We start from the raw sequence: 16,283 nt of genomic DNA on the forward strand, positions 1-16,283 counted from the left end.
ACCATTTTTGGCGTTTTTCACGTGTCGTATTTTAACAAACTCCTCCTACAGGATTGATCAGAACGGCTTCAAAATCACTGTGTACCATCTAGACAACATTGTGATCAAAAGTTATTAAAAGATTATGCCCTCGCTGAAGGCTGTGGCCGTGAGGTGGCGGCGAATTTTGATGTCTCGCCATGAAACACGAAATTGCTATAACTTGACCATAAATGTTCCGATCTGCACCAAACTTCACATGGTTGATAATAGTCCCGCCCTGAACACATGTGTATGACAACATTCCGTGATTGTCATAGCGCCCCCTGGTGACAACAGGAAATTACATGTTTTAGACATTGAGGTACTGCTCCCAGCACGTTGACTATATCCAACTCAAATCTTGTCAGGAAAACAGTAAGACCTTGGTTGTGCTATATTGCGAAGACCTTGGCATATCATCAAACGGCGTTGCCCTGAGAGCGCAGCGAAGGTCAGTGTTTTGCCAAAACACAGAAAGTGGCATTAACTTTAGTGTACTTGGTTCAATCTGACTGAAACATGCATGGCCACACCCTTTAAAGTGCAGCACCCCCTATAACAAGTTTTGCCAAAATGCACGAAAATCGGTACACACATGTATCACACAGAGATGCACAAAAAAGCCTCTTGGACGCATAGGCCAAACCCAACAGGAAGTCAGCTACTTTGAATTTGGCGGCCATTTTTGGCTTTGTCCATGTGTCCTATTTTAACGAACTCCTCCTACAGAAATGTTCCAATTGACATCAAAACTGGTGTATACCATGTAGACAAGCGTGTGATCAAAACTTATTAAAAGATTTTGTCAGCGTTAAACGGTGAGACCATGGCATGGCCTCGAGTTTTGATGTCTCGCCATGAAAGACGAAATTGCTATAACTTGGGTGGTACATGGTCCGATCCGCACCAAACTTCACGAGTGTCATAGAAGTCCCAGTCTGAATACATCCACATGACAATCAGAAGACATACTCATAGCACCACCAAGCGGCGACAGGAAGCGACATCAAATTCCTTAAGGGGATGTCCAAAGGCCGTGACAATCACAGAGCCTCTTTGCCCGGGGCGAATCCGGGCACGAGGCCGCGGCCGCCGGCCCCCCGAGTGGCACGTGGGTGCGAGGGCCCGGAAAACGCTGCTTGCAGCTTTAATTGGGTCTTATAATGGTGCAAGGCAGAGTGTGTCCTGTGTCCTGTGCCAAACTTCAGCCTATTGATGAATATGCCCTGCCTCCAACTAAAAAAGTCTCATGTGTTTTGGGGGACTAAAGGGGTATTACCAATGTTTTTGTAGATTTTTTTCCTACTGATTTTGCTGCTCTCACAGATCTGTTGAAGGCTAAATGTATGTGGTCCCCAGAAATTCTCAGAATGTTAAAGCCCTGATTTGTAATGCTTCTGTTTTGACTGCACCTCCATGGGATAAAGCATTTAACTTGAAGTAGATGCCAGTTAGAGAAAAATATATAGCACCTCTTTTCTGGAGGAAGTGGGTGATTCAACAGTACAACTGGGAAAAGAAGGTGTGTTAACTTTAATGTAACTGATTAAATGGCATGTTGTATTTTCCAAATGTTTAACATACATACTTTAACCCACACCGTGGTCTTTTCCAAAATCTAACTAGGAGTTTTGTTACGTAAACCTACACAAACTGTGACGATGAAGGTCACCTGAGTATTGATCTCTCCACAGAAGTCAGTGGGAAGAAATGATGTATCACGTGTGAAAAACTGGATTACTGGAAAGCGGCAGTGGTGTCCCTTGACCATGATATGCTAATAAGCCCAGAATAACAACTCTGATCCAATATACTGCTCAGTGACACAGACCAAGAGCTCCCATCAGTACAGATACACAAACTAAATCAGCATGATGTGAAACACACAGAACACTTAAGGCAACTTAAAATCTCTCTCTGCAGGAAACAAGAAATTATTAATTTTATTGATTTCAGGTTTAATGTTGCAAATGTTACTTCACTATTAATGATCATTTATGCATGGTACCTAGTGTTTTTGTCAATGAGTCTGATTATGGTTTTGAGGACAAACTTCTCTGTTTTGTTTTTATCACAGGAGACATCACCACCAGCATCTTTTATTTCTTATACATATTTGTTAGCTCTTTATCATTTGTTATCATATGTGGCAACATTCTTGTAATAATCTCCATTATTTACTTCAAACAGCTCCACACTCCTACAAACCTCTTCATCCTGTCTCTCGCTATAGCTGACCTTATTGTTGGGGTTTTAATTTTGCCATATGGCTTGATACCGATTACGATGATCGCTTGTCCGGCCCTGAATGATATGGATTGGTATCTGTGTGCATCTTCCTCAACCCTGACAAACTTCTAACATGACTTAAAGCAATATATGCCTGACCAGGTGCAAATATCCTATTCAAAGACACCACAGCTTGATCTACAGTAAGACCTTGAACTTTATGAACAGTTAAAGCCCATGCTAATTTAAGGGGAAATTGCCGTCGCAATCCACCTTTGTTGGAGACCTTTTCTTCCTCTGGTTCAATACCCTTGGAGCCCGCTAAATCTACTGAAACACTCGCACATTGTTTTCTCCTCTGTGCACCAACATGTTCATCGTCAAACTTAACATACACTTTTAAAGGAAACCTACTACTCTCTGAACAAACTATGTGCGTTACAATACCACATACACCATTAACTAGACCATCGTTTACATCCACATTCTTACACAACATGACACGCGCATCCTTCCCCAGGAACAGCTGTTCTGACAAACAAGTGTTTGGTGTCTTGGCATGATGCCCCTTCATCAATTCCAGTTTACCTGATTTCTTATTATTAATAAAGTCCTGAGCATCCACCCAGATGTATTCAGGACACGTCCTTAACAACTGCTCATCGTTGTGCTCACTTAATTGTCTATTTGTAGAAAATATGTGTAAAGCTGAGCTGACTTCACCAGTTTCACAATGTTTCAATATTTCAATATCACAATCAGCCATTGGAATACCCTTTGGATGAGTTCGTACCCTGTTTAACAACTCTGCAAACACCTTATCTTTTTGCCGAACTACTTCTTTTAATTCCACAACACTAAACAGACTAGACCACAAATTAACACCTACGTTGTCAATATACAGGGGTTTCCCTCTAACTGGAGGCAACTGGAAAAAATGTTTAATCTGTCTTAATCTACCGTCAATATATGTCAACAGATTGTGGTCAACCATAGATATTTCATCAATGATTAAAATTTTTAGACTATTATATTTAGCACGTAAAGAATTAATCTTTTCCTCACCCAAAGGTGTGTAAGGTAAGCAAATATCTTTACCAATGCTAAAGGCATTATGAATTGTTGTTGCATGTAAATTGTATGCAGCAATCCCTGTAGGAGCAGTTAACAAAACACAAATATCATCAGGATGACGACAAACTGTTGACAACAACCTAACTGCCTCGTACTGAATGGCTCTTATCAAATGGCTCTTTCCTGTCCCTGCACCACCTGTAATGAAAACATGTAATGAGTCTGGATTTTTACCCATTACCTTTTCTAAACACCACTGTCTAACCCTATAAAAAACAGACATCTGTATGTCATTCAGTGATCTAATCAATGCCAAACCATCACTTCTGCACATGGTGTTATTTTTCTCCAAATGTGTAACTTGGTTACTAGAAGCTGCTAAATCTGGAATACTATCTACATGTTCTTCTTTAAAGACTCTTCACTGTTTAAAAAATTATCACTAACTTTTTGAGGTGAACAACCTCCCTTTCCTTTCCGTAATGCAATCGATACATTTGACACAACCTGTTCTACCTCAGACATGTACTGAGCAAAAAATATATATTCTGCATTTTGGGCAAATCTCCCGTCGGCATGCAAAATCCTGTTATTAAAATAACACGACAATGTCAACCGATACAGTCTACTATCATGATATGCATTACAACCATTTGGAAACAATACAGGGAAACATTTGGCTTCATTATTATGATCCGAAAGCAATTTCACAGGGCTATTCCCTTCTGCTGGGGCCACATTCAATATGCCCTCAAAATGCTGATCAAGCACTTCCTGACCAATATCCACAGGCATAAGACACGTATCCTGAAACATACAATGCTGCTGTCTATCATGTAAAAGCTCATCTTATTATTAAAAATATTTTTATTAATTAATTTATAATTAATTAACTATTACATAAGAATAATATTTTAATTATCTTATAACGGGGCACCACCAGGAAAAACCCGGACCAATGATCGGACGTAATTCAGTCTCAGAGTATTCAGAAGGAGTGGAGCTCAGGCACTGACCTCGTCAACCAGCTTTATCACAATATGCAACGAAAAACCAGGACAACTTCTCTCTGCAATATGACAGGTTTTATTCTCACTGCTGACATTAATTCACAACCAACATCAACATTTCTGTATAAACCCTAGCAACTACAGAACATTACCCAATCAACAAGCATCAAGAAGGGTGTGTGTGTGTGTATGTGTGTGTGTGCGTGTGTATGAGAGAGAGAGAGTGTGGAGGGAAGTGGGTGGTTGAGCGAGTGTGTGTGTGTGTGTATATGTGTATGTATGTGTGTGTGTGAGAAAAAGGAGGCGGGTGGTGAGCCCGAGCGGGGGTAAGACTTGGCAAGATGGCGGCGGCAACGCTGCAGGCTATGCCCTTCGAGGGCCACTGACCACGTCACGTAATGGCGGCTCGCCAAGAGAGCACGTGACTCACCACAAAGGAGGAGAGCAGGTAGCGGGAGATTCAAGTAGCTCAACTCCAAGCGTAGGTTAGAAGGGAGGAAGAGAGAAAGGAAAGCACTCAAGGGTGTCGTCACGCAGGCGGTATTGAGGTGCAGTAACCCGTCTGTATTACGCAGAGACGCGCTCGGCTCAGCTGGTGAGCGGCGTGAATCTGGACATTGAACCAACACAGCTGAAATACTGACCAATCCTGAGTGCGAGGCGACACAATAGCGGTCCGATGAGGTCGGATCACTATGCATCACAAGCAGACACAGATGAGCGGAAGGAGAATAACAAACACAGTAACACAGACAATGTCTTTACAACATTAAAAATTGCAGCATGAAGCCGGACACGGCGGTCCGTATTAACAAGCCCTTACAGTTGGTATAAAAGAAAACACACACTATCTTATATCTGCCCAGAGCTAAAGCCTCTTACTTTTGCAGAAGGTGGAGTGATGTGTCGTCGTTCCTCGTGTGTCCTGGTTGCGGCGGAGGTAACGGGGTTAGCGGCTCCCAGCGGCTAACGGGTCTTCGGCGAGGGGGTAAGTCTCTGGCGAGGCGAGTCGATTCCGGCTCGTAGCGGGGAATCACTCGGAAAGAAGGGGTACTTATCCTTCTTCTTGAAGCGTGCAGTCCTTGTTATCTGCCAGGCTTCGCATTTAACTGTGTGCACAGCGCTTGTGCAATGTGACTACGCAGCGGGTTAAACTGAAACCCTTTCTGCTGTACCTCACTGACAAATACTACATCTGAATTAACAGCATTAACACCACTCTTTTTTGTTTTTTGCCTTCTTTGATGTAGACGTACCAAAAGAAATCTTACGCTTCACACCTGCCTGACCTTTACACTCTGACTGTTGAGATGAACTACAACCCTGCACACTCTTGCTGACTACTGATCCTGAGGACAAATGACTAACCTCAGTATTGGTATCTTTAAGGACAGAAAGGACAGCAATCTCAAAAGGCCTTTCCCTTCCACTAAGCAATGCAGCCAAATTGCAAATGTAATCATACACCTCATTAATACAACTAAAATACACAATAACACTTTTTCCATTTGGATCTGCCATCCCTTCAGCACTGCGCGCATGAGAATCAACAACTGCATACTGCCCATTCTGACAAATGACGACACACGTGCTACTACACACTGTTAGAAAACATGTGTCATATTTGGCAAACATGTTTTCTAATCCACTACGTAGAGACATGTGTACACCAGCCTGGATGAGGTTTCCATCAACCACATTAACATCACCGCATACAAAGTCACCATATTCAAAGTCAAACTTCTGTCCATTGATCACTGACTGCTTAGGCAAATCAGGAACACACAACAGTTTGGACAACCCACTAATCATGTCGCTATCATGCAAGGACGTGTACAGCTGATCACCTAAAAATACAACTGTGTCCAGATCCTTCGTCTGCCATGTAAAAACGCTATCAACTGAATGCTTTGCTACACTTGCCAAACCTACTGCCATACACTGCAGCCCTGCATATTTAAACAGAAGATCCCCCTGATGGAATGATCCTCTGACACTATTTTTAACTCTAACAAGGCTGCACTCAGGCTCATCTGCAACCTGAGGTTTGTCCAAATCAACACTAGAAACTATTACTCCACCAGAAACAACCTCTCTGACCTCATCTGTTGCATTATGACACTCTGACAGTGCCCTGACAGAACTACCCTCAACCTGAGCTGCAACTTTGACAACATCACTATCACTAATGACTGCAGCACTACACATATCAGAATCAACTTGACATGCCTTCACAGAAATGCTACAAACCGCATACCACTGTGCATCTAAAGACGTTTTTAGATCCCTGATGTGAAGCATCAGGTCATTAAGGCATGTGTTGAAAACTACCACAGCCGTGCCAATGTTGGACGCAAAGCCAGACGGGTCACGTGCCACAATCAACCACCACGAAATAACTGTAGTGATGAACTACTACACTAACTGCACCACTGAGGTCCAACAGACACATGCCATCCCTCAACAAATGCTCTTGCAAACTATCACACATGACAGTCTCTTCTTCTGGTAGCTCAAAATCTCTATAAACTGGCGGACCAATAGCCACTTTCCAGTTCCTGCCAAAAACACTGTGCAGTTCAATCAACTTGCACAACTGTTTCTGTTTAGCATCCATTTTGCTATTTTCCTGAGCTACGTACACGGCCAACTTCCCACCCTCTACACCTATCTCATCAACATCTGATGCTCGCCATGTACACACAGGAGCGACCTCATGTTTAGTGACAGCCACAACACTACATGCTATCAACTTGTTCACATCGCAAGTCAATGGTTCCACTCTGACATCAGTCCCTGCAACAACGGATGCCGGCAACGTTTCTGAACAACTGCAAGAAAGGGGATTGGCATCGGACTTACCTTTGACACATGTGCGCTGCATCTGAAGGCTCTCCTCTGGCACCTTTAATATCAGTCAATCAATTAATACTTTATTTACACTGTATTTACACTTTTCATACAAACAAAATGTAAGATGAAGTGCTCCTCCAACACAACCTCCTCCATCACAGCCACTGGAACAGGACTGGTAGATGAAGGTCCAGAAGCCACCTCCGCAGCACCCACGGTCAGTAAGTACACCAACCCCCTCCCTCAGAGGTCGGGCTAGTGAGGCAGTACCAGTAGCATGTATTTTAATCACTGACTAAATACTGCAAACGTAAAAATTTCATTGCTGTTGTGTACCCACACTGCCCAAATAATTACAAATTAGTCAAATATTACACTGAAATAAATGACCAACCTGCTGCCTAGCAGGTCTCCTCCATGACGCAACAACTGTCCGTCGTTGTTCCACATTTGGCGCCTAATGTAAGAAAAACAAAAGTACTTCTTGAAGACATACTTGGAGTATAGGTCCTTTTGTACAATATAAGCAGTCGTCACTGTGGTTAACTTAGCCAAATTCATCTTCAATTTAAAACACATAATGTGCACAATGTGCCTGACTTATCACACTCTATCTTCCTCTCTCACTTAATTTTATAAATAAGACTAAATGCAAACCATCAAAATGAAACAGACAACCAACAATTAGGAAACAATTACTTTTACTTCAGAACATTAATAAAACAAATCCAACATAACAATTAAAAGGAACATAAACAAACAAAATATAAGAACAAAAATATATATTTTTAAAAATCATTCGTCCTCCTCCTCGTCCTTTGTCTGACAGCCAACATCTGTCACATCTGCAATACAATAAATGAATTTATAAACACGTGAATTATTACACTTACTTTTTTCATGACACTACATACTTCATCATGCAATCTAAAACATGTTGATAATAGCAATATATACCTCTCAATTCACAAAATCAAAATACTAAATTGTGGCCAAATTTTTGGACATATTTAGTTGGGTTTATGTTGCAGTTTCATAACTAATAAATGTTTATCTTGCTTTTTCAGAAATGTTTCTAATATTGATTTTAATTTGTTCTGAAAACATAGCTAAGCTACCTTTGAGTAAAATAATAATACAATTAGGATCAACAATGAACAAAATAATTATTGAAGCTTCTATCATTATACATTATACTGAAAAACAACAGATGAGGATCCTAAAGTGACCGAGTACTTTAAAGACAATCAAATTGCTAAAAACAAAACTTCCTTATACTCCAATGCACAGAGCAGGTGACATAGTCATGACTCATGACCATTACTGGATGACTCTGCAAAATTTCCAATGTCACATTTAAATAACAATACCATAACATTATTATCATATGTTTCACAACACCCAAACCACAACTAAACAAAAACACTTACCATCTTTGGCAAAGTCAGCCGTAGCCTGGACAACCTCCAGCTGCTCCTTTAACTGGAGGTTGTCCCTCCGCAACTTGTCCACCTCCTTCATCAGTGTGGACGCCCTCTGATCCGCCGCCCTCAGCAATCGTGTTTTCCTGACCATGAGGTCCATAACAGTGCCATAGACCTCACTGGCATGCTTATATCGCTCCTGGCGGGTCACAGCAGGATCCATACATGCATACTGCAAATACAAAACAAGAAACATGCATATCAATCATAAAACAACATGACTACACATTTTCAAAGATGATTCATGAGACATTGGAGAAAACATATCAAAAAACCTATTATTAGGTTTAAAAATGGCATTTTTTCCAATTGTAAATGTTAAAAGCTAGTCACAATACAGGTAATAGTTCATACAGATATGATGATGTAAAAGTCAGACTGTTAACAAACCCCTTGGCAGTCATTTCTTCATACATAGGTTAAAGTGCTAATTGTTGGTAAATGAATAATGAATGGTTTCATTAATGTATTATTCCTCCTCTTCCAGTATACATACCAGCCATGTATCCTACTTGATTTTTCTTTTTGAACAGTTAGTGATTGTAACAAATCTCAAATGTAAAGGTACAACACAAATCTACTACATATTTTAATTCAACCTATATTACACTGACGTTTACTCTCTTACCTTCTGTAATATCAGTTTTAACAGAATTACAGACTATATAATCCAGACACAAAATGCATTATTGACATTAGAACTCTGTTTGGCCACAAGCATGCTAAGTGTGCGTACAGCAAATTCAGAGACATGTTTCTACATAAATTTCACAATACTAGAAATTATCAAACTGTTTTTCACTAGTTTTGATTTCATGGTATTTTGCTCATGTCTGAAATTATAGTTTTATGAAGCACTAAACCTATACTTGGCATAATATGAAAGCAAACACTATAGAAAAAAGATGAATTGCTTGTGTACACTGACATACAAACACAAATACACACACAGGGAGAAGAAACTGGTTGCGTTTATATTTGTGTTAAAGAAACACAAATATAAACGCAACCCGCCTGTTAATTCAAAAGGAGAACCGCACTAGGCTTTGCTTACGTTTACCATTAAACACATACTAAACAAAACACAAACGTCTATAATGACAAACAGAACTTACAGTAACGAGTTGAAGGTCCTTTCGAACCCGCTGGTCTTCGTCATCATTTAAATTTGCAAATTTGGCAGGTGAATTTGCCATTTTCTGAAAAACATATTACACTGATTATTATTAAATCAAGCATAAACAACAGTCAGACCAGTTCAATACTTCATATACCATTAAAACACAAATAAATAAATAAAACGGAAACAACAAACATCTTGTTAACGGTTCACCTTACCTGCTAGTTAGAAGGGTGCTTACTGCGTAAAAAACGGAAAGCGGGCGGCCAGAATTTATAGTCTGAGTATACCGTGACTTCGCAAAACCTCGCGATATTTCGACATGACCGCGCAGGGGAGTCTTTTCCCGGCTAATTAGTTACTAGGGACAGTAACTTTACCTCTGAGTATGCTCCAATCATAGCATTAATGCACACATAGATATATTACTGTATTGTAAATGTTATTTTATTATAACACTTATTAATTAAACAATTATTTAAATGACATTATAAATGTGGTAATAATAATGATAATAGTAATAATAATAATAATAATAATAATAACAATAATAATAATAATAATGATCTAAGATTATATTACTTTAGTTGACCTGAATTCATTTATATTTGTTACATTATTTTACTGCCAACTGTCAAGTCTTATCTCTCATTATCATTAATAAAAGATTTTAATTAATTAATGCTTACATCCAACAGAGAAGAGCACAAACTATTGTTCCTCACTTAAAGCTGCACTTATGAAGCTCAGCGTATGTTCAATCAGGAAGACCTTCTATTACACTGCCTTCATTCATAACTTTCCTTTACTCTGTCTCTCCTCCTATTCCCTCTAATCAGCTGCTTGTGGGCGTTCACCTCCGTCTTTACTATCCAATCAGATTTTGCCACGGTCGCGATAGCCAGTCAATTTGCTGCTGCCAAAATTTTAAATCGCCTCTTTCTTTGCTCCATCAGTTGTCATTCAGTCAGTCGCGCGACAGGCTCATGTTTTACTCACCATTTGCTCCCTGGTGCGCCTCAAGTGAGTCCTACTACAACCTCGATTCCCTTGAGGGCTCCAGCCCCGACTTCCTCCCTCTCTTCTGATGGCCTCCAGACGAGGCCGAGCTTCTTATCCCATATTCGTGAACCAGCGTTTCTCCTGCAGCGGGCATGCACTCTTCCAAAACGTGAGTTGGCCGAACAAGTGCCGTGTTCATCAGAGTTTGCTCCCAGGGCAAGATTCAACGTCAGTCGGCCCCCGCCGTGTTCTCATGGCCGCTAAGAACCAGGAAACCAGGCTTCCTCAGCGTTAAGAGGAGGCCTCCACTGCACCTCGATCTCCGCTCCCTCCTCTCCTCTATCCCAGGCGACGTGGACAACTCCTTGCCCTCCTCCCTGCAGTCCACCGACTCTACTCAATTCCATCGACGCACGCCTCCAAGCGCCGGAGACCACCTCAACCCGTCCGCTCCTCAGCGACTCTGTGCCGCCAGGCCCCATGCTGTAGTCACCCTCCGCTACGAGAACCTCTCAAGCACCAAATATATCCAGCCCATGAGATCAGTTCTCCAGGTAGACAATATCTCGGGTAGCCTTTTCATGCATCCCCCGAGTGCGTTAGCATGGCCACAGGAAGCATTACTGCTGTGTTCAAATTGCTGATCCCGGCTGATCATAGATGATCTATTGAGCATTATTATTTATCAGCCTTGCATATATCGCATGTATCTGTCAGTCTAAACGGAGAGCAGGCAGAACTGATGCTATTTGGCCTAATCAGCAACCTCTATATCTGTATGGAAGGAACATTATTTATTAAGCCTTTTCAGTAAAGTATAGCGCACAAGGATAATTATTATTCGGCCATCCGCACCTCGCTCCGGCCCCATCTCTTGCGCGACCAGCCTTTACATTTGAGCTTTCCCTCTTCTACACCATGTATAATGTCATCAAATGATAAGTTGATGGGCTCAGGTGCTAGCTTTCTAAGCAGGTATCATAGATGCATTCAAGCAGCCCATTCATTCATCCTGTGGAATCTGTGGAGGGATCAGGAGGGATTCCAATATTTGCCATGCGTCTTCTCGACTGTTGCAGCCCAAGCAGACCTGTAACTCAATGAGATGAAGTTCAAGTGTCTTTATTGTCCTCATGCTTACACATAACGAAATTTCGTTTGGTAGTTCTCGGCACATAGTTATGATAAAAAAAAAAAAAAAAAACTAGTAACATAATATGTGCAAGAGTCGGCAGCCATACAGGGAATTATGTTGATAGGTAAGTGCAATCAGAGTGAGTCCAGTCCTCCCTTTAGAGAACTACAGTCATGATTTCCAAATTCCTCCTGCGCTGTCATACATATCAAAATTTCAGTTCTCTCCCTCCATGAGCCTCTCATCTTCGTCAGCGCATCATCTTCAGAGTCGCCCTTATTTAGCTCCTGGACATGGCGTCTTCTGTGCCAATCTGCAGGATTTATCTCTTAGACGAAGGCTGCGCTCCGACTGCATGGTGTCTTCATGCTAGTTCGCTGGTTGGCACTCCCTCTATACGGGCTGGCGCAGTCCTCTGATTCTTAGTTTTTTTGGGGGGGAGGGTGGGTGTTTCACGGATGCGGGTCTATCCGTAGTTTCGGGGGTGTTTTCTCAAGGCAGTGGTCGCTGCCAGTTTCGATCGCACCCTGCGCTATAAGAGATATATTTATTCAGTCTCGTGCCAGGTTTAGGGGCTTGCAGGAAGTGCAATGCATTCAGTGTTATGCGTCAATCATGTCGGCATCATCAATATAGTGCGCTCCTCTTCAAGAGATCATGCCATCACGAGGCAAGGCAAAGGCAGCTTTATTTATATATCACCATCCAGACTCAAGGCAATTAAAGTTGCTTTACAAACCTTAGAAATCATTAAAATTGCATTTGAATTCATTAAGACAAGCAAGTATATTGTTAAATCATTACGGGAATGGCATTTAAAGCATACATAAGCGAAGCAACATATCATAAATAAATAAATAAAAGGTTCATATTGACTTCATTGGTAAACTGTAGTAGGTAACAGTGCTTAAGCCCTGTTTTTTAATGAGCTAATAGTTCAGCTGACCTCAGGTATTCTGGAAGTTGTTCCACAAGGGAGAGCATAGAAAGTAAGGCTGGTTACCTTGCTTGGTTCAGATCCTGTGAATACTGAATAACCTCTTCCAGATGATCTGAGGGGTCTGCTTCTTTCATACCAGTAATCAGATGTATTTAGGCCTAGACCTTTCAGTGCTTTATAGACAAGTAATAAGAATTTAAGTCCTGAGAAGCATCACGTAGTCTTCATCATTTACTTCATCATCCCTGCCCGACACATGCCTGATCATTCCAACTCTTGAGCTGAAGCTCTCTCCCATCAATTCCAGACTTTCTGACGACTTTGCCCAGGTGCCAGCAGTTCCTGCTAAGGCTCCCACTCAAGGTCCCTTCTTCCCCAGACTGTTTCAACCTGGCTAAGTGTTGTTAAGAGCATTTCAGTTTCTCCTAGTATACCCGGTCACTCTGTCCGTTCACTGTTCTATTTGTCTAGGTGTTATAGCTCTCAATATGCAATTTTCTCTCTACATGGACTCGATGCAGTATTCATTACCATTTTATAGCTTCTTGGAAGTAGAGGATTTTCTACTCCTTCTAAATCATTTACCCTAATATAGTCATTACGTTAGATCTGGTTTCATTTCATCACTACCGTCAAGTCCTGTTACTTAATGCGGCAGCACATGCTTCGTGTGGTGTCGTTGAAAAAAATAAATAAATAAATAAATAAATAATAAAATAAAATAATAATAAATAAAATAAATAAATAGATAATTAAATAAATATAAAATCTGACCAATCACTAGCCTCACTCTCCACTGTTCCTGCTCAGGGCATTCCTTGTCAAATGTGGGTCTACTATCTTTCAAGAAGGTTCTTGTTAATGTTTAATAATGGATTTTGTATCCACAGCAAATTCAGGACAGCCTCTTCAGCTGCCTCTTATGCAAATCAAGGCATTCTCCCTCATCCCTGCTACAACCGGGCTGCTGGTCATCTCTGCTTCACGTCCTACATTTATCCAGACATCAGTGCTGTGTGCTAATCAAATACCTCTGAACTCTTATTTTCAGTTTAAACTGGTGGTGGTGCTTGATCCATGGTGTATACATCTTCTCTATTTCACTTCTGTGCAATTTCAGCATTCGTCTTGTTCTCTGTACCTTTCCATTCTCATCTATTCAATCAGGCGCTCAGCAAGCATTGCCTTCCTATCCTGTCTCATTCTAGATAAGTAAAACTGGTAAGTGGACCTCATGCAAAAACCTCCATGCTGCAACTCTGTCTATTCCAACGACCAGGCGATCGCTGGCGTTGCCTCCCTATCCTGTCTTTCATCAAGATAAGTGAAAACTGATCAGTGGACCTCATGCAAAAACCTCAATGCTGCAACTCTGTCTCTTTCCAATGACCAGGCCAAATGCCGGCATTGCCTCCCTATCCTGTCTTTTGGGCTACAAGCATCACCTATCTTTGTATCTCCGTCTGTTTCTTTGATCGTACACCTTTATTTCTTTAGTTGGTCAGACCTTCTTCCAACCCTATCCAGATCACCCTTTCTTCATTCTTTCATTATTTTCTAGTCCTCATCACAGTGTTTACTAGTCCTCACCTCAGGCATATTTTCCTTTTACCAACCCTCTGGTCATTCAGCCATTCTGTGGCTGCCTTCTTTTTTTTTGGGGGGGGGGGGGGGGGAGGTAGGTTTTTCCTTCAGTCAACTCTACTTCCTTCTTCGCATGCAGCCTATTGCAGTAGACCCCACATTGGCTGTGCTCGCTCACCTCTGCTTGCACGATCCTAGTTGCCTATTTCACCCAGTCCATTGTATTCTGATCGCATTTCTTTATTGCTAACTACCATCTCATTTTCAGCTTGTTGTGCTTTCATTTTTATTTCTGTGCCTAACTCTTATGGTTTATCTCATTAGAATCAGGCTGTCTGCTGAGGTAAGGATGCATGATTTAATCCGAGTATCCTCTCTTATTATTATTATTTTTTTTTGGGGGGGGGGGGGGGGGGTTCTCTTCACTACAGCTTCATCACCCCCATTTATATATATATATACATATTGTTTCACCTCAATGGGGTCTAACTGCCAAAGACTGTTCATGTTCATATATCATGCACGTGCCAATAAACCATTTCTCTTTTACTCTTAGTCTCTCCTGATTGAAATACCAATAACACACAACCAAAGAACACTGAAACCTTCACTTTCAATGCAACACTGTAACTGTCTATGTTACTATCTAATATTTGTACTTCTCCTAATTCTACTTTTTGTAAGTAGTTTACAACAATAGCAGTATACAAATAAATACTTTATCAAACAAATCAATCATAGATATTGCTTGCAATAACTATTGAAATACTGTAGAAAATGTTTCTTTCAAAGTAATGTTTGGCCAACTGACCTACAATATTATAAAGTCATACAAACAAGCCAGTAGTATATAACTTCCTCTAATGACTTGCACCTTTAACAACTTCAACCTCAATTCTATAACCACATTTCTCCTCAAAACCACTGTACAATTGCCCGATTACTCCTACATAAAATTACAAAACTACCATATTACTATACAGTGAAACATACTAAAATACTTGCACATTTATTTAAATGTCTTTACCAAACTCAATAATGACATCCACAAAAATGAAACATTTAAAGTGAATAGTAAGTAGACATGCATGATGTGCCAAATAACACATCTCACACATCAACAAAACAAATGCTGTCTCAACAACTTGCTTGAACCTCATTCACTACACTAAGTGTGACAATCAGTGTAACAATGTAAACTGTGAAAAAAACAACTCAACCGGCTATTCATACATAAACTCAAACACAAAGTCTGATCTTCATGCTAATGTCTATGGAGGCTCGCCCACATACCAATGCAAGATGAGAACTTTTCTTCATACTACTGCCACTACTTGCCATTACAACATAAGTTAGAAATGTAAAAATGTAAAACTGTACAATTTTTCTAACAGTAAACCTACATGCTACATGATATCTGCCAAGAAAAAACTACATGTCCAAAAACTGTGTCAAATTTCAAACTACCTTGAAATACAACCTTATTTGACCAATTACCAATAAACTTACTACTTAAGTGACTTTACTACTACTAAACTACTTAAAATTACTTACACAAGTTAGTCCCATTTTTGCATGCACACCCAATTCAAGCACAATATGCTCTGTAAAAAAAAAAAAAAAAAAAAACTTGTCATGCTCATTACCCACCATTTTAGAAACAATATGCCACAACAACGTCTGGTTTGTTCATGCAAAACAAATTGCAAATGCACAAACACAACATAAACTTCAGGTTCATATCAAACAATGTAAAACACATCATGCCATTTTTCACACATACTTTATTTATAATACAAAACACTTCACTGTACAGTTAACAAAAACATCT

Source organism: Lutjanus erythropterus, chromosome 15 (assembly GCF_056507025.1).
Source record: "Lutjanus erythropterus isolate fLutEry1 chromosome 15, fLutEry1.hap2, whole genome shotgun sequence".
Taxonomy (NCBI): domain Eukaryota; kingdom Metazoa; phylum Chordata; class Actinopteri; order Lutjaniformes; family Lutjanidae; genus Lutjanus; species Lutjanus erythropterus.